Source organism: Muscardinus avellanarius (genome assembly GCF_963383645.1).
Source record: "Muscardinus avellanarius genome assembly, chromosome: 2".
Classification (NCBI taxonomy): Eukaryota; Metazoa; Chordata; class Mammalia; order Rodentia; family Gliridae; genus Muscardinus; species Muscardinus avellanarius.
In genome coordinates this window covers 142942750-142968451 of record NC_137787.1, presented here as the reverse complement: position 1 = coordinate 142968451, position 25702 = coordinate 142942750, and the positions used below count along the sequence as shown (strand labels likewise).

At 38.6% G+C, this 25702-nt stretch overlaps 1 pseudogene across 1 annotated transcript in view; it reads left to right on the top strand.

The window, feature by feature from the left end:
- Positions 1 to 24530, top strand: part of LOC308279860 (glyceraldehyde-3-phosphate dehydrogenase-like) — a 146812-nt pseudogene extending 122282 nt beyond the window's left edge. The window contains exon 6 of the transcript in view: positions 24329 to 24530. The product of the transcript in view is annotated as a glyceraldehyde-3-phosphate dehydrogenase-like (transcript). The remainder of the gene's footprint in view (positions 1 to 24328) is intronic.
- The last annotated feature ends 1172 nt before the right edge of the window (positions 24531 to 25702 follow it).

The window sequence follows — 25702 nt, the reverse complement described above, 5'->3', positions numbered from 1 at the left end:
CCACGATGTTCTACCTCACCTCAGAACCACAGCGATGGAGCCGGCCGACTATAAATTAAAATTTTTGAAAGAGTAAGACAAAGTGAACCCCTCCTCATCTAAGTTGTTCTTTTCAGATATTTTGGTTACAGTGACAAAAAGCTGGGTAATAAACTGCCCATCCTTTCTTATAATTACAACCCTCCCCATGTTTCTCATCCCAAGTTAAGCAAGGAGCCAGCCAAGAGAAGCATTCTGCTTGCCCACTGCAAAGGGTAATTGCATTTGATTCTCTCACTGGGTGGGCTCCTTGCTGATCTGTCCTTGGTGTGCTATTGGAGAGAAACACAAAAACATAAGGATGGGATTTCCATATAAAATACATGGGATTTACTTATATCAAAAAAGAACTCATTGTTTATCTAAAATTCAGATTTATCTGAATGTCCTGTCTCTGTGTACAAAATCTGGCAGTCTTAAATGGAAGGAACAGCAATTAATAGGAAGACTGTGCTGGAGGAAGAGTGGACATGGCTGAAGGAAGCTGGACTGGAGACATTTTGTAGTGTCCCTTCAATATCCCCCTAACAAGGAGAAGGTCCTAACCCTAAGCCTGTGGAGTAGACTCTCTTTGGGGTGGAAACTGTATATAGAAGAATCAGGAAACTGGGGAAGCTCAAAAGAATTCAACAAAGAATCAATTCACATATGTATCCAAAAGGAAGCCATCATGTAGGTGTCATTTTCTGGCATAAGGAAAGAAGAACAAGTGATGTATTCAAAAGCTCTCCAGGGGACAGAAATAAGGAAGCAAGGGAGCCATGAGACAGGATACACAGGTAACTGTTCACCTCCAGAACTGGGTTTGCATAAAGGCAGAGAGGTTGAAGATATCTCCACAGGCTCCCATTCCCTGCTGGCTGATGGCTTTCCTAGAGTGAGAATCCTCTGCTCTTCCACCTGTATTTGTGGGTTTTCTGGGGCCCCTCTCTTTGATTGGGATGCTGCCTATTCTAGGGGCCCCAAAACTTCACATGGAACTATCACAGCTAGAATCAGAAGTGAACAAGGAGATGCAACCAGAGCACTCAAAAGCAGGTACAGAAAGAGGGAGGATTTCTGGAAAAAAAAGCCTCATCTGAATCAGAATGTTACTTACAGTTAAATCTATTCTCAATCCCACTCAAATAGGTTTTAATGATTAAACAATTGAGAAGTCTTTCTTTTGATATGGCTCAGCCACAGCATGAGCTCTATAATTATGTCAAAATAAAATACCAGAAACAAAAGCAACAAAAGATAAAGTAGGCTTTATCAAATATCAATCTTTTGTGTTCTAAAGGAGGTGATCAAGAAAGTGAAAATACAACTCACTGAATGAAAGAACATATTTGAAAATCATATATCTGGTCAGAGGTTTAAATATAAAATGCATTAAAGAACCCTTGCAATTAAAAAAAGGCAAATGGTCCAATTAATAACTGAGCAAAGAATCTAAATATACACTTTTCCAAAGAAGCTGTAAAAATAGACAATGCAATGCATTAGAAAATGCTCAGCATCATTAGCCATCAAGGAAATGCAAATCAAAACCAAAATGAGATCATATTTCACAACCATTTGGAAGGATATAATCAAAAAGGCAGATAATTACAAGCATTGTGAGCATGTGAAAAAACCAGAACCTGTGTGCATTGCTGGGGAGACTGTAAGATGGTGCAAGTCACTATGGAAAACATTGTGGTATTTCTTCAAATAGTTAAACACAGAGCTGCCAGAGCTGCCATATGACCAGATACTCCACTCCTAGGTATCCACCTAAGAGAAAGGAAAGTGTAGATTCTCATTAAAACTGAGCTATAATTGAGCCAGGTATGGTGGTGCACACTTGTAATCCCAGTACTTGGGAGGCTGAGATAAGAGGATCGCAATTCACAAACAGCCTCAGCTACTTAGTGAGGCCCTTTGTGACTTAGTGAGACCCTGTTTCAAAATAAAGAATAATAAATAGGGCTGGGGGAATAGCTTGGAGGTAGAATTCCCCTGGGTTCCATCCCCAGTACTGCAAAAAACAAAGAAACAAACAAAAAACTGAGCTACAATTGAAGCTCACAGCAATGTTAATGATAACAGCCAGAAAATGAAAATAAATCAAATGTCTAGCGACTTAAGGAACAAGGACGCTTACTCTTGCCACTGCTGTTCAACATAGTACTGGAAGTCTTATCTGGAGAAACGAGGCAATAAATAAGCTAAATATATAGTATCTAAATCAGAAAGGAATAGGTAAAAATGTCTATGTTTGCAGATGGCATATCTTATATTAAAAAACCTCCATATAAACACATACATATATACTCAGAGAACCTTTTAGAACTAATAAATGAATTTAGTAAAATGGTAGGATAAGAAAATCAGCATACAAAAAGTGAATAGTGTTTCTATATACTAATAACAAGCCATCCAAAAGATAACTCAATGAAAGAATCTCACTTATAATAGCTTCAAAAAATAAATAAATTTAACCACAAAGACAGAATCCCTTTATACTGAAAACTATCAAGTACTGATAAAAGAAATTGAAGGCACAAATAAATGGAAAGATGCCTTATATTCATGAACCATAAGAATTCATGTTTTAAAGTGAAATATTTATACTACCCACAGTTGTCTACAGATTCAATGTGATTCCTATCAAAATACCAAGAACATTTTTCACAGAAATGGGAAGACAAATCTGAAATTTGTAAGGATGCACAAAATATAAATAACAAAGCAATTGTCAGCAAATAAAACAAAGCTGGAAGTATCACACTGATTTCAAAATATATTATAAGACTATCATAATCAAAGCAGCATGTAACTTGCACAAAAATAGAAATACAAACCAATGGAATGGAACAAAGAACCCAAAAATAAATCTACAAACTTCTTGTCAATTGGTCAACAAAGGAGCCAAGAAAACACAATGGAAAAAATGCTGTCTCTTCAACAAACAGTGTTAGTAAAACTCAGCACCTACATGCAAAAGAAAAGTACAGGATCCTCCCTCATGCCAAATATAAAAATCAACTCGGAATGGATGAAATACTTAAAAGTTAAGACCTGAAACTATAATACTCCTGTAAGAAAACACAAAGGGAAAGTGCTACAAATTTGTCTAGGCAACATTTTTTTAAAATATTATCCTCCTAAAACAGGCAACAAATGCAAACACAGACAAGTGGGAATACACCAAAACAAAAAAAAAGCTGCCTGGGCTTGGTAGTAACAGACCTGTAATCCCAGTAATTGGGAGGCTGAGACCGGAAAGTAGCAGATTTGAGGCCAGCCTCAGCAGCAAAATGAAACTCTCAGCAACCTAGTAAGACCCTGTTTCAAAACAAAAAAATTTTTAAAAGCTCAGGGCATAGCTTGAAGGTAGAATGCTCCTGGGTTCACTCCCCAGTTACACACACATACCTTCTTGATAACAAAGAAAGTAGTAAACAAAGTAAAAAGCAACCTACAGAATGGGAGAAAGAATTTGCAAAATATACACCTGATAAGACATTTGGAACTTAAGAAACTCAATGGTAAGAAAACAACCCAATTTTAATAACAGACAAAGGACTTAAACAGATTTTAAAAACCATATAAATAGCCAACAGGTATATAAAAACTTTCAAAATCACTGTTCATAACATAAATATAAATTAACATCACAATGAAATATTGCTTCAGACATGTTAGGTTAGCTATTAGTAAAGAGAGTGTGTAGAGAAGAGAAAGCACTTACACACTGTGATGGGAATGTAAGTTAGTGCAGCCAATATGGAAAACAGTATGGAGAGTCCTTGAAAGACTAAAAATAGAACTAGCAGACGATTCTGCGGCTACACTTCTGTGAGCATGTCCAAAGAATGAAATCAGTTCATTGCAGCAGTCCACATAGCAAAGGTAAGAATCCATCTAAATGTTCATCAGCAGATGTATAAGTAAAGAAAATACCATATAAAATACTACTTGGCTTTGAAAGGAGATCTTGTCATTCACCCCAATATGAATGAACCTTATAGACATTACTATGCTAAGTGAAAGAAGTCAGTCACAAATAATCACATGTTATATGAGCCTATTCATTATGAAATATTCATAATAGGCAAATCTACAGAAACAGAAAGTACATCAGAGATTTCCTAGGGCTTGGGGGGGTGGGGGGGTGGAAATAAGAGGTGATTGCTAATGTGCACAAGGATGATGCAAATGTTCCCCAAATAGATAGTAGTAATGTTTGCACAACTGTGAATATACTAAAAATAACTAAACTGCACAGTTTAAATGAGTAGATTGTTTTATATGTAAATTACATCTCAGTAGATATATTTAAATTTTTAAATAGAAGATCAGAGTGATATTGTAATAAGAGAAAAAGGAAACAAATATTGTTAGATAGTGTAATCAGTTGATAAGAAACAATGAACACCTGCTGTATACAAACCACCAGCAATAAAATTATGGAGACATTCATACTATAACAATAAAAAGTCATTCTGTGACATGAGTAGTTTGATGCATGCTATTGGTGAATAAAAAAGGAGGAAAAGTTAATAACATTTTCTCTTCACTAGAGGCACTTCTTCAAAGTTTTAAGTGAAGGAGAACAATCAAGTTGGCTAAAATTAAAATCTTAATTGCTAAGCCCTTGGCTGTGTTTTGTAAAGGTTCATCAGCATAAGCCTATGATCATAATCTACAGCAATCCTGAGAGAATACAAAACACAAATGGCTTGCCAGAGAATGTTTCCAAACAGAATAAAATGGCTCCCTGTTCAGATGAACAAATAATTTTTTTAAATCATTGCACATTCTTTGTTTCAGAAAGGCTAAAAATAATCCATTTTAAGAAGCTCCTAAAATTTTAGCTTTTGTCTATTATCTCAGGGGGAAAAAGAATCCTTAGTTGAGACAGATCACCTTGTAAGATGAGACTGTGACACTGCTTCTCATTCTTGTAATAAGATGAAAACATTCCATCCATATCTATTCAAAGAACACCTGGACCATCTCCCAGAGATACTGACCATTCCACTGGGTGACAACATGTTATTTAACTCGCTAGAGCAATTCAAGATCAGGCCATGAGACTCAAATTTGTGCAAGGCAAGTTGTCAGGTAGAAGCATTTCTTCCTTAACAAACACCTGCTGGAAATCAAGAAGGGGAATGTACATGCCAAATTGTAAGCAGGTTTGGAGAATTACCCTGAATGAATCAGTAACCATCTACAAATTAGCACCCTTCTGGATCTTTGGGGGATAATTGCCAAAGGCTTCAATTTTATCTATACACACACACACACACACACACACACACACACACACACACACACACACATATATATATATATAGGTCTATGTTCACAAAAAAATATATATTTTATATAACATAATTTATATGTTTTTTTATTGGTGCACTGTATTCATACATCATAGTGGGATACAAACTTTTGTAGACATACATGCACACATCACCCAGTCAGCCCCCACCCGATCCCCACCCCATTCTCTCCCCATTCCTCCTTCCCATGCTTGGCTTAGTGGTTGACATGTAGTATTATAGCAATTTATCTAAAATTAAAAATGAATAACAGTTTCATTTGTCTGATACCAAGCTTTTGATGACTTAAAGATAACATTTCAATATTTCTTTTTGCTTTCTTTCTTACCAGAGAATATTTTTTCTTTCTTTTTTTAGGTGAAACTATCATATATTTATATATTTATTTTTCAGAAAAAATCTATCCTAATATGGAATATGGATTCTAGATACCCAAAACAATCTTGAAAAAGAACAAAGCTAGAAGATATATATTTTCTGATTTCAAACCATATAAAGCTACAATAATTGAAACAGTGTAGTACTGTTCTAAAGGCAGATATATAAACCATTGGAGTTAAATACAAGCCTAGAGCTAAATTCTTCCCTATATTGTCAAGTTATTTTTGACAAGGTTTCCACGAACATTTGGTGGTGGAAATATTAATCTTTTAACTAAATATTGTTAAAAAATAATAATTACATGGAAAAGAATAAAATTGGACCCTTACCTAATCCCATAACAAATATTAACTCAAAATAGATAAAAGACCTAAATATAAATCTTAAGACTATAAACTTTTAGAAGAAAATCTGGGTCATAAAACCTCACAAGATTGAAATTGGCAGTGATTTCTTGGATATGATTTCAATGGCACAGGCAACAGAGGAGTATACAAACTCCCTAAAAAATAAAAAAAATATTGTATATCCAAAGACAATGTAAACAGAGTTAAAAGTTACTAATAGAATTGGATAAAATATTTCCAAATGCTATATCTGAAAGTATATTAATATTCCAACTAGAAATCCTAAAAATTAACAATAAAGGCAAACAATACAATTTAGAGATAGGTAAAAGACTAACATAAATAATGAATCTCCACAGATAACCAATTTTAGTTGTCTGTTGGATGGAAAATCTTGTTTCTCTGGTTCTGGTGTGTGTTACCTATTTCTTCTTTGTAGTTAATCTCTTTGAGTATTTTCTCTAGCGCTGGTTTTGAAGACATAAATTCCTACAGTTTCTGTTTGTCATGGAAGCTTCTTATTTTTCCATCTAATTTGATAGAAAGTTTTGCTGGGTAGAAAATTTGGGGCTGGAAGTTGTTTTCTTTCAGAGTTTGGAATATACTTCAAGCCCTTCTGGCTCTCATGACTTGGTTTGGGAAGTCTGGAGTGATTCTAATTGGTTTGCCTCTGAATGTCACTTGGCACTTTGTTTTTGTTGCCTTTAAGATTTTCTGCTTGGCTTCCACATTGGTCATTTTGACAATTATGTGGCATGGGGATCCTCTTCTCCGATCCTGTCTAAAGGGAAATCTGTAAGTTTCCTGGATCTGTGTATTGACCTCTTGCTCTGTTTGGAAAATTTTCTGCTATTACTTCCTTGAAGAGATTGTTGATCCCTTTGGTTTCACCTTCTTTTCCCTCCTCTATTCCAATTATTCTTAGGTTAGCTCTCTTAAAATGGGCCCATATTTCTTCAATGTCAGATTCCTGCTGTCGGATATTTTTTTCTAGATTAGAAACTATGCGTTCATTTTTGGAATGATCATCTTCTAAGAGCGAGATTCTATTCTCCATGTGGTCTAATCGGTTGTTTGTACTTTGAATTGAGGCCTTTACTTCATTAATTGCATCCTTTATCTCTTTTTGGCTCTCTGTAAGTTCTTTTCGAAGCACCTCTATTATTTCTACAGTTATTTTCCTAATCTGATCTTCTAGAAAGCTCTGAATTTCTGTTTTATCGGGTTCTGATGTTGTGGGGTTGTGGGCATTCATTGCTCCAGTGTTATTCCTCTTTCCCATGATTTTGGAAGTTTGTGCCTTCTCTGGGTTCTTCCCTTGGGTCACTATGACTTCACTTAAGGTGCTCTGGATCTCGAATCTGTAGTATCTCAGACCCCACTACTCCTTTACTGGGTTGTATCACAGAGTCTCCGACCCAGGGAGTCGATAGAGGCTGCTTTAAACTATGGGGGGTACCAGGTTGGGCGTTCTCCTATGGTATGATATCTCTGCCACCGCCCCTCCCCCACTGGGTCAAGTCCCAGGGAGTACAGTGCTGGGATTTCTCCTCTGTGGCCCGCAATTTGACTCACTGTTCTTGAGTTCGCAGATGTAGCTGTACTGGACTCGGTGAATTCGCTGCTGCTGCCGCCGGTCATATATGTTTTATATACTTATAAAATTTTCACATATATTTTATTCATACATTTTAATTTGTTTATAATTTATATAAATATTTATACACATATATCTGCCAGCTACCACCAATAACATTATGGAGAAAAATTTACAGTACAACAATTAGTCATAAGTCATTCTATGACATGAGCATTTTGACACATTTATTATATTTATCATATATATTACAGGTGCTTGATACATACTTATAGATATATACAAAAATACATTAGCACACCCTAAGTAAATCTTCAGTGAGGAAAAATCCATAACATAAAAGCTTTCCACCCTACAAGTTAGCACATCCTACTCCTTTGAAAACTTCTCGGACACCCTCATGTCAGTTCCTCACTTAACACCCTCCATGGTAGACAGGAAAGAAAAGACACAGCAGCATTTTTATCACCACATGCTCATTAGTTATCTGGGATGCAAAGTAAATGATAAAGAAAGGGAAAAAGTCAAACCAGTCACAGAGTCATCTCTTTATAATTTCATATTGGCAATTTTGCCTAAGCAGTGATTTTGCTAAAAGAAAGAAGTTTGAGAATCTTAATAGGGAATTATTACTTTTCATTATTTTATTTGTACTAGGTATTTAACCTCTGAACTATACCCCCAGCACTATTTTATTTTTTAGTTTAAAACAAGGTCTCACTAAGTTGCAAAGAGCCCCACTAAGTTGTGGAGTCTGGGTTTGAACCTCCTGTTTCAGCCTCCCAAGTACTGGAATTACAAGTGTGCTCCACCACACCCAGGTTAGAGTATTTTATTTCTAAGTGGAAGTTGCTCTCATACCTGCCACAAATGCTCAAAAGACACATACCACTCGGTTATATAACATTTTTAATGAGCTCCTCTCTGAGACAACAAAACCGAGGTGCTCACACTCATACAATACACAGAAAATTTGACTAGACTCTCAAGTAGGCAATAATTGGTGTCTGCCTCCTCTGGAAGTGCTCAAGGGACAGGTGGGGATGCCAGAGTTGTTCATTAGCAAGTTTGGCCAACATCCTACCTTGAGGGTCTTTGAAGAGAGAGCTCAGTTCCCTCTGTGCCCACCACCTTCCTTCCTACACTGACTACAAGGTGGTCACCACTTCCCACAATGACTTCCTGCTGCACACACATCCCCAGGCTGCCCTTGCTGTTTCTGCTAAGAGATCCCAAGCAGCAAAGGGTATCAGATTGTTAACTATTCGAGATTCTTTCTTCTACAACTTTGATATCAATTGACTGAAACATTTTTTAGGACAAGCTCAGATCAGAGAGAGGTTCTTTTCTGAGCAAATTTGGGAAGGAAAGAAAAAAGAAAAAGAAATGAACAGTTTCTAGGCCTCTAAACACCAGAGCACTTTAAAAATAAGCATTAAAAACTGTAAGCATCTAGGCCAAAATAAAAAGGGGAAAAAAGTGGTTATCTCTATGCCACAAGATACCAGAGGACTTTTCTTTTCTTCTATGACTGAGCAGTATTTGCCAAATGTTCTATTAGAAATTAGATTGTGGGTTTAAATTTGTAAGTGGAAAGGAGAGAGAGAATTTAAATAATAAAAGGAAATCTCATTTGCTATTCTAGTTTAGATTTTGAACATCCCCCTAATACCTATGTGTTGAAAACTTGGTCCTAAGCCCGTGGCACTACTGAGGGGGGAGGACCATGAGGAGGCAGAGCCTGGGGGAAGGAATTTAGGTCATTGCAGGGGTGGGCCTGTGAGGGGGACACTGTGGCCCTGGCTCCTTCCTCTGCCTTTGCTTCTTGGCTGCCATAGGGGGGCAAGACCCCCTGCTCAACACTTTGTCCTCAAGGAATGGTGCCACCACTGGCTCAAAGCAACAAGGCCAACTGACTGTGGACCCAGAGCCCTTGAAGCCATGAGCTAAAATAAATTTTCTCCTTTTAAGATGTTTATATCAAGTTTTTGTCAGAATAACAGAAATCTAACAAACATATTTGCTTTCCCTAATATATGAAAGCTAGGGTGAATGGGGTCATAGGAGGAACTTCAGGTGAAAAAGTAGATCCTATAGAGGAGCAAATAAGACAACCTAACTGTGGGGATGGGAGGTGGGGAGAGGGAAACGCTTTAAAGGGCATGATGCACTTATTCATACCTAAGTCAACCACTGAACCAAGCATGGGAGGGAGGGATGGGGAGGGAGTGGGGTGGGGACTGGGTGGGGGCTGGCTGGGTAATGTGCACATTTATGCCTACACAAGTTTTTTACCCCATTACAATGCACTAATAAAAATAAATAAATGAAAATGCATGAACTCAAATGTTGATGGATAAATAAAATGTACATCCAGACCAAAAAAAAAAAAAAAAAAAGAAGTGTATCTGGGACTGATAAGGTAGAATAGAAGAAATAAAACTTTAGGTTAAAAGGAGATAAATTGGGAAGGACAGGAGAAAATAGTTCTAAAATATGAAAAGATCATACTCTCTAACTTCTATAGGGTGTGTCTTAGGCAGAAGCCTCAATGGGCCTCTTAATCATAACGGCCCCTTTACTCCGGTAGGTTGCCCACACTTTCAGTAACAAGGGCCCCTTTCCCCACCTGGGATTCCTGAGATACTTAGTAAACAAAGGGTCCAGGAGAAGGAGGACAAAGGTCAGGACACCAGCCACCCACTATCCCTCCCCATTTGGGAAACTGAGAATTAAGAGGAACTCCACACCTCCACTGTATGGCCCCACCCACCAGCTCATGGAAGTTATATATAAAAGAACTGAAAAAGCCACAAAGACCTTTTTTTTTTTTTTTTTTTTTTTTTTTTTTTTTTTTTTTTGCCTCTTGCTCTTGTTTGGACACTCTCCACCCTTTAAGATGGCTTGACTTGCCCTCCCTAAGTTTTTCTAAGATAAAGGCCTGCCTTTATCTCTAACTGGTACATGTTGAAGTTCTTTTCTCAAAAGGAAGCCAAGAACCCTACAAAAGCTATTGTACTTTCCATGACAGGACTCCATGCGACTCCATGCTATATATAAAATGTCTTGCCAGGCATGGTGGCGCACGCTTGTAATCCCAGCATTTGGGAGTCTGAGACGGGAGGATTGCAGGTTTGTGGACAGCCTCAGCTACTTAGTGAGGCCCTTTGCAACTCACTGAGACTCTGTTTCAAAATAATGAATAAGCCGGGCGTGGTGGCGCACGCTTGTAATCCCCGCGCTTGGGAGGCAGAGACAGGAGGATCGCGCAGGTTCGAAGCCAGCCGTGCTGACGTAAGAGACTCTGTTTCAAAAAATATAAAATAGGTCTGGGAGTGTAGCCAGGAGGGAGGAGGGCTTCCAGGAACCCCAGTACCACCAAAAATAATAATAATAATAATGAATAAAAAATAGGGCTGGGGGTGTAGCTCAGAGGTAGAATGCCTCTGAGTTCCATCCCCAGGACTGAAAAAAAAAAGTCTTCTTGAGCCTCTCAGAGAGCCCCCCCCCCTCCAGTGAATAACTTCATTTCAAATGCCAGAACACTGAAGGGGACTGCCTCTGCTATAGCTCCTCAAATTTCAGGGCAATGATGGTATCTAAGTCATCTATCCCACTCACATGAGAGAACTGACTATATGTGGGGAGCCATTAAGGTTTTCCCCTTTAAGAATACTTCTGATTGTCCTTTGCCCAGAGCCAATAAGGTTTGGGGTCATGGACAATTCAAGGTCTAAGAGAAGCTCAGGTGTAATTGACTGACTTGACCGTTAAGCGCACAGGTGGTGATGGCACGAGGGTTGATTGATTTGACCGTTACACGCACAAGTGGTAACAGGCAGGAGTGTTGATTGACCTGGAGCTGTATAAATAGGACGAGAGTGATAAACCCGGGATCAGTCAGTAGAGATATTGACCCAGGAGTGTACTGGCAATCCTTCCATGATAGAATTAAATATTCTAACAAAATTCTCAGAATTGAATTCTTTTCATCCTCACTCCTCTCTTAGGAACCCATACTATTGTCGGCTGGCTCCTGTGGCTATACACAGATTTTTCTGATGTGAACTTGCTTTGTTTTACCAAAGAAAGGTAAGCCAGGTGTGGTTGGCACAAACCTGATCCCTGTACTTGGGTGGATGAAACAGGAGAAATGCAGGTTCAAGGACAGCCTCAGCAATGTCACAAGTCTCTTAGCAATGTGTTTCAAACAAAAAATAAAAAAGATCTGGAGAGGTAACTTGGAGGTTGAATGGCCCTGGGTTCAATCAGAAGGAAGGAGAGAAGGGAAAGGGAGGGAGAAAAGAAGCAAAGGAATGTGGTGTCTGTTAAAGCAAAACTTTAAACAAGCCAATATTAGTCCACATGGAATATATGGAAAGGAGGGAGCCATGGGAATGAAATTGAGAAATGTTTATATTAAGGCTGCAGGAGGCTCCTCTATCTGAAGATGAGAAGCTCCCAGAGCTGGTGGAAAACTCCTGGGTGCCTCCTTTCCTAAGATTTTCAATGGGTCCCCTGCAACTTAAGGAGGATACAGACTAATTACAGCACTGAAAGAAACAACCAAAGCACACCAAAATTAAACAATGCCTATAAAGAGAAACTTGGGAGGGATGCATTTCTCTGACAGAGAAAGGGGTAAGTCCTTGGTCAAGCAACATTTTCAGTGCAGGAAGAAAGTTATTCATAGAGCCTAAGGAAATTATGGGGTCATAACTGGAAAGAGGAAGACCTGAGCTCTGCTCTAGGGACATCCAGGTGGATGCTACTACTTGTAAAGTTCTTTGTAATCACCAGAGGCAGGGAAGCTGAAGTCCTAGTCCTGGAGGGTAATGCGGCCCTCAAAGCAGGGTGTTCCCAAGAAAAACAGGTTTTGAACAAATACAGTTCTAAAAAGCTGAAGCCCAACTTGCTTTAGGATCAGATGTGATTTTTTTTTTTAAGGATCTTAGAAAAGAAATGTACTGCATAACCAATGACATTATATAACATCCCCAGTGGGATCTAGGGCAACACCCCATTCATCTCCCTTAGGCAAAATATATGAAGATTCACACTAAAAGGGATAAATAAAGGATACATATAAATAGACTCACATCAGCTCAAATTTTGCTGCCAGATGAGTTATGGAAAAAATAATTCAGTGTTATGTGTTTTTTTGGATTTCAGAAATGTGACTAAAGGGCTATGAGCCTCTATTTTTTTTAATGTGTCTTTCTTCTCCAGCTCCATTGTTTAGGTTATGATTGGTGCCTAATAGGTATGTTGAATTTAACTGATTCTAGGGGCATTCTACCCCCAAAACTCTTTTCATTTTTGTTATGCAACAGGGTCTCACTAAGTTGCTGAGGCTGGCCTCAATCTTGCAATACTGCTGTTTCAGCTTTCCACGTACTGGAATTACAGGCATGTACTACTACACTCCAGCTTTCTCTTCCATTTGTTAGTGGCACAACCCCAAGGCCCTGGACATTCAAGGAAGGCCAACCTGCAAGGACAAAAATCCTTGGCTCAAATAATCACTAGGTCGCTAAATTGAAGGAGTTAGAAAACAAGTAAATAATGTGCCTAATCATGAACTCATTCTTTTCCAGTCCTGAACACTTCCACCACTTGAACTTCCTGAAGATTATGAAGGCCAGAACTAGATGTTTGCAATCTGATCTTATTTGAGGATTCTGTAATATTTAGTTCTAGAAAGCCCTGAACAAGCATTGACAAATGGCAAGAAATGTTCTACCTAGGGAAAACTGTCCTCATATTTCTTGTCTCTTGATGTACTGGACCAGAGACAAAGTTACTCTGAAGACAGAGTAGGAATAACAATTTTCATCACACGACCATGATGGATGCAGTTCACCCCATGCCCCCTCTCAGCTGGACTTCCATGCAGTGGTCCCATGCAAGCAGCCACTTTTCCCACCCACCACTATGGAAGAGAATTCTTGGTTGACCTATCTCCTCTGCCTATCGCTGTCACTGCTGTTCAGCCTGGAAATAGATGTGTTGAGTGGTTCTCTCAGTCACAGGTCCTTTAGTATATGGGACAAGGTCATCATTTCTCAGTAGTACAGCCAGTATAATCAATCTTATACTTCATTCCTCATGGAGTAGAAGAATAACTTTAAACTTTAAAACAAGGAGGAAAACATGGGTTTAAAGTCAAATACCCAAAGCAACAAGGATGCTAGAAAAGGCAGCCACAAATAGAAATTTCAAACACTCAGGACCACTGATATTTCTGCTTGTTACAACCAAGGTCTTTGATGCACAAGAACTTCCTGATATAGAAAACCTTGCTTAAGAAAATTTAAATCCATAGAACACATAAATTTATCCTCTAATGTCAATATTGAAAAGTTTTAAAAGTTGCCAAGTGTATCTTTAATTTTCAATTTAAAAAAACCATCAAAATACAAACAATAACAAATGCTAGTGGAGATGTGAGGAAATAGGAACTCTGATACATTATTGCTGAGACTGCAAATTAGTGCGGCCACTCCTGGGTATCTTCCCAAAGGGACTGAAAGACTACTATAGTATGCATGTATATCTATGTTTATAGCAGAATAATGCACAACAGCCAAACTATGGAACCAACTGAGATGTCCATCAACAGATGAATGGATTATAAAACTATGGGATATGTACACAATAGAATTTTACTCAGCTATAAAGCAGAACAAAACTATGTCATTTGCAGGAAAGTGGATAGAACTAGATAATATTATGCTGTGAGAGTGGTCAGTCACAAAAAGTGAAGGGGCAGATACCTTTCCTCATATGTGCCAGATGTGAAGTTAACAAAGAAGGAATATAGATGACTTCATGGACTCAGGTTATATGCCTGGCTTATTTTACAACTGGAAAAAAAAGAATCAAGAAAAGAAGCTGGTCGAAGGATGGTGCAAGATAAAGAAGATGTTGAGCTTGGTTCTTGGATATGCCTGAGTGTGCACATTTTTACAGATATTTTAGTTTAGTTTGCACCAATATGTCATTGGCTTGCTAACTCCGTTTAATATAGATTGGAATTGCCAATATTTTCCAAATTCATTTATTATTCTATTCCCGTCTACATTCCATACGTTTCATAGCATTCAGTGGCCTAGCACAGAATAATGTAAATTCCACATCTTCTTCTAACTTCCTCCCCTTAAGATTTTTTTACTAGTGGAACAGCCCATTTTATGACCCTTCATATCACTACATGTCTGGTAGCTACAGTACAATTGAAGTATTAAAAATTATAATGTGTTTATTTAATAATTATTAAAGTATTAGGTTTCTTTTTTTTCTTTTTTTCTTTCTTCCTTTCCTTCTTTCTTTTTTTTTTTTTTTTTTTTTTTTTTTTGGTAGTACTGGGGTTCCTGGAAGCTCTTCTACCTCTGCACTCCCAGACCTATTTTATTTTTGGAAACAGGGTTTCTTAAGCCAGCACAGCTGGCTTCGAACCTGCATGATCCTCCTGTCTCAGCCTCCCAAGTGCGGGGATTACAAGTGTGTGCCACCACACCCGGCAAGTATTAGGTTTCCAAGAGCCATAAAAATTGAATTTTTAAAGTATTCTTGAAACTTCAAAGCAAGTTCAATTTTATTTCCTCAATTCCACTTGCTGGAACCTCCCACTGAGATAGAGAAAATCCAGAGTTTCCAGAAGCCCTCAGAATGAGTCACTAATCTTAGGTAAATAATCTGCTTAAATTTTCAATCCAGGAAGGAAAAGTTCTACCCTGGAACTGAAACCACAACTACCGAAGACACAATATTGTTCAAAAGTAAAAAAAAAATCTAGAGACATTGTAGACTTCTAAAACCTTCATAACAGTCAACTGATGATGAGTGAGGATTTTTTAAAGTTATGGAAGTTCAAATTGGGAGCTGTTTTGCAGCGATCAATCGCCCAACATGAAATGCCAATACCCATTGGCTTATTTAAACAGTAATCAGAAGTCTGATTAATTTGGCCTAACTTTCTTTACACAATCTTGAAATGTTTTCAATCATTGAGCTTTATTGATTCAGTAAAAACAAGATTGTTGCTGCTGCCTCCTCTCTTAAATAGTAGCCATCATAAATGTTTAATAAAAATGTATAGCACAGAATTTCTATTCTAGTCACTTTCTAAGGCATTTTATCCTAAATTATAATCATTCTTTAGACCTACTCTAAGGAACTTAGAAGAAACCTTCTTGCCAAAATTAAAAGGATAATAAATAGAAAACAAATATTTAAAGATAATACCTGAGGGCTTCTTGTTGTTGTTGTTGTTGTGATGTCTTTTCTTTCCTTATTAAAACAGAAACATACTTTTTAATGCTTTTTTATTTTGATATTTATTTATTTATTGAGGATTGAGCCCAGGGGCTTTCTACCTCTGAGCTACACCCCTGTTCCTTTCTGACTTGGTTTTTTTTTATTTTTAATATGCTTTTATAGGTGCATTATAGTATCATAGCATAATGTAAATCATGTTGACAGTGACATCCATGCACACAGCACTTGGTGGGCTTTCCCTGGCCCCCTCCCCACTCCACCCTTACCCATACAGGGTATTGAGATGGACATTGGTATCCTCACACATGTACATAATGTCAGTGGAAGTGAAAACACACTTTTTAAAAAAAACTCAAATGAAGTATTTAAAGATGAGTATCAAAGAACACCTTTAATTTGAAAGGAAATTCAAAAAATAAAATTAAAAGTCATTACCAACTGAAAGTTCTCAAAGAAAGTAATAAGCTGTGGTTAAGTGATATCTTCATTTCTTGATTTCTTCATTGTTAAGAAACTATTGAGTAGCCAGAGGTACATTTGACCTCAAAATAAAGTGATGAGGTGTTTAAAGATAAGATTAGTTTGGGAAACAAAATAAATCTTCCGGTTATCTTTAGATGACTATTGTACCCTACAGGTCCCCAAAACTAGGTGAATATGAATCAAGGAAAAGCCAAAGTAGAAAATCAATCCTGCAAACTGGTTCATTTGTAATACACTTTTTATTTTTAAAACACCTTCACATAATTATCACATTTTATCTTAATAACATCTCTATGATAAAGAGATGCTCATTGTTCAGAAACCAGAGTGGAAGTGGGATTTGATAACAGACCAAGAAGCTTTTCAAACTCCCTCTGTAGAGTGAGTCAAAGAGAAAGCATACAAAGGCTCTTTTCTGTATATTGAGGAAGACCACTCCCCTCAAAACCTAAGGCCTGAAGTCACCAGGGAGCTATGACACATAAAACTCCATTTCATCACAACCAGAAGAACACATTCAGAAGGCACTAGTTCACTCTTCAACCAAGCATAAATAAGAAATTTTATGAAAGGAAAAACTATTGTCTATTATCTAACATTTCATTTTCAGCAGCAATCCTCTCTAACTTTACTATATTTTATATCTGACAATCTAATTTCTTTACAAACATCTCATATTCCCTCTACTTTTTCTATCTTTCTTGAACTTAGAGAAGAGTCTGAGTTCAAGATGGCCATGGGCTATTTTTAAGGTTTAGATTTCCAGTATAATGAAATATTTTTTAAAAACCAAACAGAATAATAAATGTATGTCTTTTAGGCAAATACTCATGTGAAGAGATTTTCAACATAATATATCAAGAAGGAAGGGCAAAGAAAGCAACGAGACACAACTATGAACTTACTAGAGTAGCAAAAAAATACTAATAACACCAAATGTTGGCAAGGATGTGGAGCAACAGGAACTCTTATTCACTACTAGTAAAATGAAAAATTTTTATAACAGCTTTGGAAGAAATTGGTAGTTTCTTATAAAATAAATATATTCTTACCATATAATCTAACAATCATGCTCCTTACAAAGCTTACAATGGATACTTGTTGGCTTGCAGTCCCTCGTGTGTTCCAATTTCTCCCCAGCTTCTACGTATTAGGGAAAATATCCAACTTTTCACTTTTTGTGACTGGCTCTTCTCACTCAACATAATGTTCTCCAGTTCCATCCATTTCCTTGCAAATGATATAATTTTGTTCTGCTTTATGACTGAGTAAAATTCCATTGTGTACATATCCCATCGTTTTATAATCCATTCATCTGTTGATGGACATCTCAGTTGGTTCCATAGTTTGTCTACTGTGATTGTGCAGATATAAACATAGATATACACGCACTACTCTGGTAGTTTTATTTCCATTCTTTTGGTAGATACCCAGAAGTGGTATAGCTGGATCATATAATAGGCTTATTCTTATTCTTCTGAGGTTCCTCCATACTGTTTTCCAAAGTGGCTGCACCAGGGAAGAGGTGCAGGGCGAGGCTGGCCCCTGCTGGTTGTTGGGAGAAGGCATTTCTACACTGGGGGTTGAGAGTTTGGGCCAAGGCACTTACCCAGCCTTCAACAGGGTTCTAGTCTCAATCCTCTGCACTGCAAAAGAGAGGGGGGGAAAGGTAGAAGAGCTGGGTGTGGTGGAAAATGCTAATAATCCTTGGACTTGGGAGGCTGAGACAAGAAGATTGCAGGTTTGCAGCCAGCCTCAGCTACTTAGTGAGGCCTTCTGAAACCTAGTAAGACCCTGTTTCAAAATAAAAGATAAAATAGTGCCAGGAGTGAAGCTCAGAGGTAGAATGCCCCTACATTCAATCCCCAATATCACAAAAAAAAAAGAGGAAAGAGAGAAAGAAGGAAATAGAAAACAGAAAAGAAATTTTTCCAAAAGGAATTGAAAAAAACTACAAATACACAAGTACAAAGCAGTTGCAAAAATAAAAAACGAAGAAATGACAGAACAAAAAAGTGAAGAGAAAAATATGTATATTTAAAAAACAATAAGAAAAAAAAGACTGTGCTTCCCTCTTGGTTCTGTGTGGATACTTTCAGCTGTTTTAAGATCCACTTATTACAGTAGGCTTTTGAACATGATCCAAGCATTCTCGCTTGCTCGATAACCCATAACAATGATGTTAGTTTGCAGCCCCAATTATTTGGTCTCCTGCAGTGATTGGGACCCTGGCCCAGTATCTCTCTCTCTCTCTGCCTGCGTGGGCACCGAGTGCCACTAGGGCCTATACCAAAGCAAACGTGGACTCCAAGCTCTCTACAGAGCCGACTAGGTTGGTCTATAGCTTTCAGACTTGGTATATTTTTCAGAGTTTCCTGAGCAGTGTGTAGTCACAGTCTGTGTGCCCTCCACCCACCCATTTTTTTTATTTTTTTTCAGTTAACCTGTGAGGACTCACCAGTCACCTTGCTGAGTTTCATTCACTCTCCTCTACCACTATGCACCCAGGGGAGTGGGTGTTGGGAGGTATGAGGATGTGGATGTGCTTGTTCTTCTGGTCATGAGGCTGTGTGATTCTTTGGCTGGTGATGTCAAGGTATGTGAAGTAGGTCTCAGGTTGTTGATTATAAGATTTTTCTGTTCTTCCAAGGGTTTCCATTGGTCTCCAGAGTATGGCCCAAGGTGTATGCTTGTGTGTGTGTGTGTGTGTGTGTGTGTGTGTGTGTGTGTGTGTTGCTGTGGATTGAACACAGGGGCATTCTACCTCTCAGCTATACCTCCAGCCCAATTTTTTATTAGTCATTTCAAAGAATTCAATTCAAATCCAGGAAAAGTATTTCTTAAAATTTGGGGATGAATGGACTTCAAAAGTTCACACTGAGGATGGAGAAAAATTTTAGGTACCTGGGCATCAGAATTCCAGCCTGAGTCCTTAGGAAAATGCAGATGTGGGCAAGCCTCACAGCAAATCATGAGGACTACTAAAGGTGGTGGCAGGTTCTATCTCACCAGGTTTTGGTGATGTTTTAAGTGACCAAGAAACTCAAAATAATTCTGAAACCATAACAGTAGAGATAAAAAAAAAGAACTAACATCCCTATATTCCTCAACTTACAAATGAGCGTGCACACGCGCGCGCACGCGAGCGCGTGCACACACACACACACACACACACACACACACACACACACACAATTTTGAGCAGAGAACTCAATTTCCAGAATAAATAGATCAACTCCAAATGGCCCAACACAAAAAGGAGAAGCAACTGAGTAATTTCATTCAAAGCAACTGAATCAAAACTTTTTGAGGTTTTTATTTCAGCTTCTTTGAAAAGACTTAAAAAATAAACTTATTTAAATGTAATTTTTCTAGGAATTGCAGTTTTTCTTGCAACTCCCAGCTTCAGCAAAGAATAGTCAAAAAGTTAGAATATTGACAAGATCTGTAAAAATGACAAAGGTGGCCAAGAAATTATATAAGCCCAAAGAACACAGTAGGAGAGAAGATCCAAGTCCAAAAACTAAAAGAAAATTTGTTCTTTGAATTTTTTTGTCTCTCTTCTAAAATTAATATTTAGAATGTACTGAAATATTCTGATGTCCTAGAACTGTGCAATCATTTGTGGAAACAGAAACCATATTTACTTATGTACTTTTCCCATTTTACTTCCCACATTTTTTCTCAAATAAGGGAAGTAGACAGCTGGAGAGCAAAGGGCACAATCTGTCAAGAGAATGGCATTAGGATGAAGCTGATAGACAGTTACTATCTTGGTAATAGCTGGTATCTCAGTATTCGCCAGAGAAACAAAACCAGTAGGGTGCAATGTAATACAGATTTATTATGGCCCACCGGATTACAAAAGCAAAAAAAAACCATGATATGATATGCTCTCTACAAACTAGAAAACTGGTGGTAAAACTTAGTTGAAGTCCAAACACTTGAAAACAAGAAACCCAAATGTCCAAGGGCAGGAAAAGATAAATGTCCCGCTCAAAAAGAAAGCAAACTCCCTTTCCCTTCACCTTTTCTTCAAGCCTTCAATCAACTGGATGATACCCATACACCAACAAAGATTGGTGAGGACAATTTTCTTTACTAATCCCACTGATTCAAATGCTCATTTCTTCCAGAAGCACCTCAGAAATGCAGCTAGAAACAGTGTTTGCCTGCTATCTGGGCATCCTTTAGCTCAATTAATACATAAGATTAACCATCACAGCTAGTAAAAAGAATTCTTGTATGGTAATTTTCATTGCTTTCTGGGATAGAAGGTAAAATTGTTTAATTGCCCCAAAGAAAATCCAGGAAATAGAGAGAAGGAAAGGAAGGAGGCCAAGAGCCTTGGTTGCTATCCAGATGAAGATAAAATAAACTTGTGAATATCATTGTGACACATGCATACCCATGTTCATAGCAGCACATTTCACAATAGCCAAATTATGGAAGCAACCTAGGTATCCATTAGCAGATGAATGGATTACAAAATTATGGCATATCCACACAATGGAATTCTACTCAGCAATAAAGAAGAATAAAAAAAGGTCATTTGCAGGAAAATGGATGGACCTGAAGAACATTGTTTAGTGAGATTAGTCATTCACAGAAAGCTAAAGGTTATATGTTCTCTCATATCCAGAAACTAAGTAGTAATCAGGTTACCAGAGGGACTTCAGATAATGGAGGAGATATCCCAGTGGACCATTGAAGGTGGTTTAGGGAAAGGAGAAGGAGAATTAATAAATGAAGCACCTCCATTGATCTTATGTACATGTGTGAGAGTATAAATGCCAATCTCAGTATCATGTAAGGGGAAGAGGAGCAAGGAGGGAACAAGGGGTGAGAGGAAGTTCATCAAATGTTGTATGCATGTACGTCCTTAACACTCTGAACTACATTATGCTGCACCAATAAAAATATATAAAAATAAAACATGATTTTTAAGAAACAGACTTATGGAGTGGAAATGTTACAGTTGTTTGGTGTGAGAACATCTCCTTTGTGTCCACTGTAAAACCCTCAGTGAAACTGGTTCAGTCAACTGGATTTCTGAGTAAAAAGATTATCTAGCAGATGATAAGAAAGTGCTAGACCTGCATCCAGGTGGCCATAGGATGAACATAAAGAAGGTAGTTGTTGCTTGGGGAGCCAGAGAATAGGCACACAGTTGACAGTTGATTACAGGTGGGAAGTCCCAAACCAGCTTATAGATAGGCACCCAACACCTGACACATGCTTAGCAGAGGGCTTGCTAACCAAGGAGGAGAAATGAAGGACAAATATCCAACATAGAAAGATAAGAAAGAGAATCTTGACCAAAGCAAAAGTTGCTCACAAAGTACCACTTGGCATGGACAACAAAAATATAAAATAAAACCTGATTTTTTTTGCAAATTCCCTTATCTCAAAGAGCAACCTACTCACTAGAATAGTACAGGAATCTAGGGAAATAATTAAAGAATTTTTTCTATTAACAAATCAAAATGGAAATCATCATCTTTCACTTGTTGTCTATGTTTTGGACTGGCAGTCTTTTCCAATACCATCCTCATCTCTCTAAACCTTTGTTATTTCATGTTCTGTCCAAGAACACCAGGGGGAAAATCCATAGTTGTGTATGGTATTGATGCTTATACCTCATAATATTGCCACTTCCTATTCAAGGGGCATCAAATGAAGGAACAAAAGAGGGCCATCTCTCATAATAAAGATTTACAGTACAGAGAGCTTCCTATATTGTTTGTTTAGAAGTTATAAAGGATTCAGAAGATGTAATGGTCCCTTTTCTTAATAGATCCATTGTCCTGTCAATTTAATGTAATTGTTGGTAGTATGAAAGAATAACTCTGTAATAAGCAGTGAAATTTATTGTCCCTAGATTTTTTTTAAAAATCTATATGGTGGGGAAAAAACACAAACAGTAATATCCATATATAAAAATAATAAGGTATAGAAATGACCGAAAAGAAACTAAGTTTACATTCATGATCCAAAATAGAACACTGTTTTAGAGAGAAAAGAGGAAAAAATAAACCAGTACAGACATTTCTCCTTAGGTAGACTTTTCTCCAAGAGGAAAATATATATTAAACTTCAAATCCAATACTCTTCCAGCTTATAAATTTAATGCTTCTGTGGTATCATCTTTTCCTGTCTTTACTGACTGCTGAAGCCTGACTCTTCTTTCAGTACTAACCATACTCCAACCCCTCTATTACTTAAGTGGTCAGTGCATGCTTTGCTTAATAAATACCACTTTATGCCCTAAGACTTCCATACAATGGTACATAAATTGTCATTTAAAGCTAGAATCAGAAAGACAAAAGGCAATCTCTTAATATGCTAATGAAACATTTATCCTCAGATGAATAACTACATATCCCAGCAGCCTTCAGAGCAAACTTTCATGGATAAAGAATGACTGAATTTTTAAGCCTTTGTCTTTCTGTTGCCCTTCTTGCTACCCAAGGGTACTGTACGATTCTGTTTAAGTGTGACCAACTAAAATGATCAGACACGAAGGGCCATCAAGTGAGCAATAATAGAGAATTAACAGAGGAAATATAAATAATGAAACAAAATGTTCAAGTTGGTAAAACCAATAAAACTTGCTGAAGGATAAGGATTTGGCCTGCTAGGGACAAAAGTGACAGATAATCATATTACTAAATTTTTTATATTATACCCATTTTAACCAATACTGTTAAAGTGTCTGTCCTTCAGAATGTGGAATTAATGTGTTTAAAACGTAAAATATTGTTAATTTTTTATTTAAATCTATAATTTTAAAAGTATTAATATGGTGCCAGGAGTGGTAGTATATACCTGTGATCCTAATGTTTGGGAGGCTGAAACAGCAGGATCACAGATTCACAGCAGGCCTCAGCACCTCAGTGAGACCCTGTTTCAAAATAAAAATAGCTGGGGGCATAGCTAAGGGGTAGAACTTCCCTGAGCTCAATACCCAGAACACATATACACAACAGATAATACAGTATTAAGACAGAGCTTTATTTTTGTTTTCCTGTTGTTACCATAATCAGAAGGCAGAATTCTCATCAGGGAGGGCTGAAGATGGCAGGGAGGGTGGACACAAAGCCTGGGGCTCCGAAGAAAATTGAGGGAAGAGTCTGCGTGGTGGTGCACGCTGGTAATCCCAGTACTTGGGCGGTTGAGATAGGAGGATGGCAGGTTCAGGGCAACTTACTGAGGCTCTCCACAACTTGGTGAGATCCTGTTTCAAAATAAACAATAAAAAAAAAAGGGCTGGGAGGTATAGCTCAGAGGTAGAATGCCCCTGGGTTCAATCTGTGGTACCACAGAAAAAAAGAAAATCGAGGGAAGGAATCCTCCCTTAGCCTTTCTGAGATCAGCGAGAAAAGCTGGAACAACTTCTATCCTCTATAACAGAGCTAACAGTCTCTGAGGCATAGAAAAGGGTATTTGGACCAGGCATAGTAATACCAGTACTTGGGAGGCTGAGACAGGAGGATCACATGTTCGCAGCCAGCCTCAGCTATTTAGTGAGGCCTTCCACAACTTAAGTGAGACCTTGTTTCAAAATAAAGAATTAAAAAATAGGGCTGGGGAGGTGTAGCTCAGAGGTAGGAAGCCTCTGGATTCAATCCTCAGTACTCCCCCAAAAACATGAAAAGGGAAAAAAGGAAAAGGAAAAGACTGAAAAAGAAAAAGAAAAAGGATATTGGATAGATGGAGCAGCCTGGCCAGGCTCTTACAGAACTTTTCCCCAAACTATTTTCTGGATTATTGAGCGCTGCAATCACAACCTAAACTAGTGCGCTGTGGAGATGGCAGGCAGACAAAGGCCACACACAACCCAGCCAGCTCCTAAACAACACCAGAGGGACTCACATTCCCAGTGTGGGGATCCCCCCAACACCTCCACAAAAGCGGCTTCCCCAGAAGCGCCTGAGCCTGACGCCAGCGCTCCCTGGAATCTATGCTGCCGGCACAGAGAAGACCCACCCCAAGAAGGAGCTTCAGCCCGCGCTGGAGTCAGGGGACAGTATGGCTCCAAATCATTCTGGCGGCAAATGTAGCACAGGCCTGTGTCCTGATTAGGGCTACCCGCACCCTAGCCTTCTCCTTTGGTTCCACAGAAGCAGTGGAACTCCCTGGTTCATTCTCCCTCCCAAAACTAGGCGCCCGATTTCTCCTGCCCACCAGGTCCCAGCATAAGCAGGGCTGAGAGGAGCATTGAGGAGCTCCCCGGCCTCCAGGTATGTTCCTGAGGCCAAACCAGAGACTCCTTCCTCCCCCACCCCAGCACCAGTGTTTATCTGCCTTGAGTGGTGCTGAGAAAAGCCTACTCACCCAAACTACACAGTACTGGAGAACAGTCCATCCAGTCTAGATCCCAAATTGCAGCATGAAGCTGATGCTAACAAACATCACCACTGGCACTGCCAAACCAAAACCACCAAGTCAGAGTCAAAGGTCTGTCTTAGGCCAGAAAGTGCCCTCAAGAGGTAACCCGGGGAGAAGCACCAGCAGTACCCCAGAGCCAGGGGCATCTTCTACCAAGAACTGCCAGCAGGCGGTCCTTGCAAAACAGTACAGCTTCTGATATGACTCAGGGGCGGCAGCAGGAGCCCAACCTACAAAAAGGACATCCCAGGTTGTCAAGAAACTGAGAATCATTGCACTGAAAGGCCCGCCCCACCACAGACGCTGTGACGCACAGTCCGTGCAGTCTGTGTAGTGTCTCCAGGCTATTTCTAACACACTCCTCCTAAACACAACAAAAAAGAAGAGGAACCCGTCATAAAACACAGACCCCAAGCTGCTCTTAGGTCAAACAAACAGGGTCACTGGGTCTATTGGCAAGGCGAAGCTCTTCCCCCCACACAAGATAACATTAAAGCTGCCTGGAGCTTTACAAACTAAGACTTCACAAACCTTAAACTAAACCAAAAATCTTCTCCCATTCTGTTGGCTCCCGATTGAGGTTCTTGACAGTTTCCTTTGCTAAACAGAAGCTCTTCAGTTTCATGAAATCCCGCGTATTGATTCGCCTTTTAATTTGTTGTGCCTTTGGGGTCTTGTTGAGAAAGTGTTTATCTGTGCCTATGTGTTGCAGTGTTGGACCTATGCCTTCTTCAAGGAGGTTTAAGGTCTCTGGTTTAATTTCCAAGTCTTTGATCCATCTTGAATTGACTCTTGTGCAGGGTGAGAAGATGGGATTAATTTCCAATTTTCTGCATATACAGAGAACTCAAGAAACCCAACACATG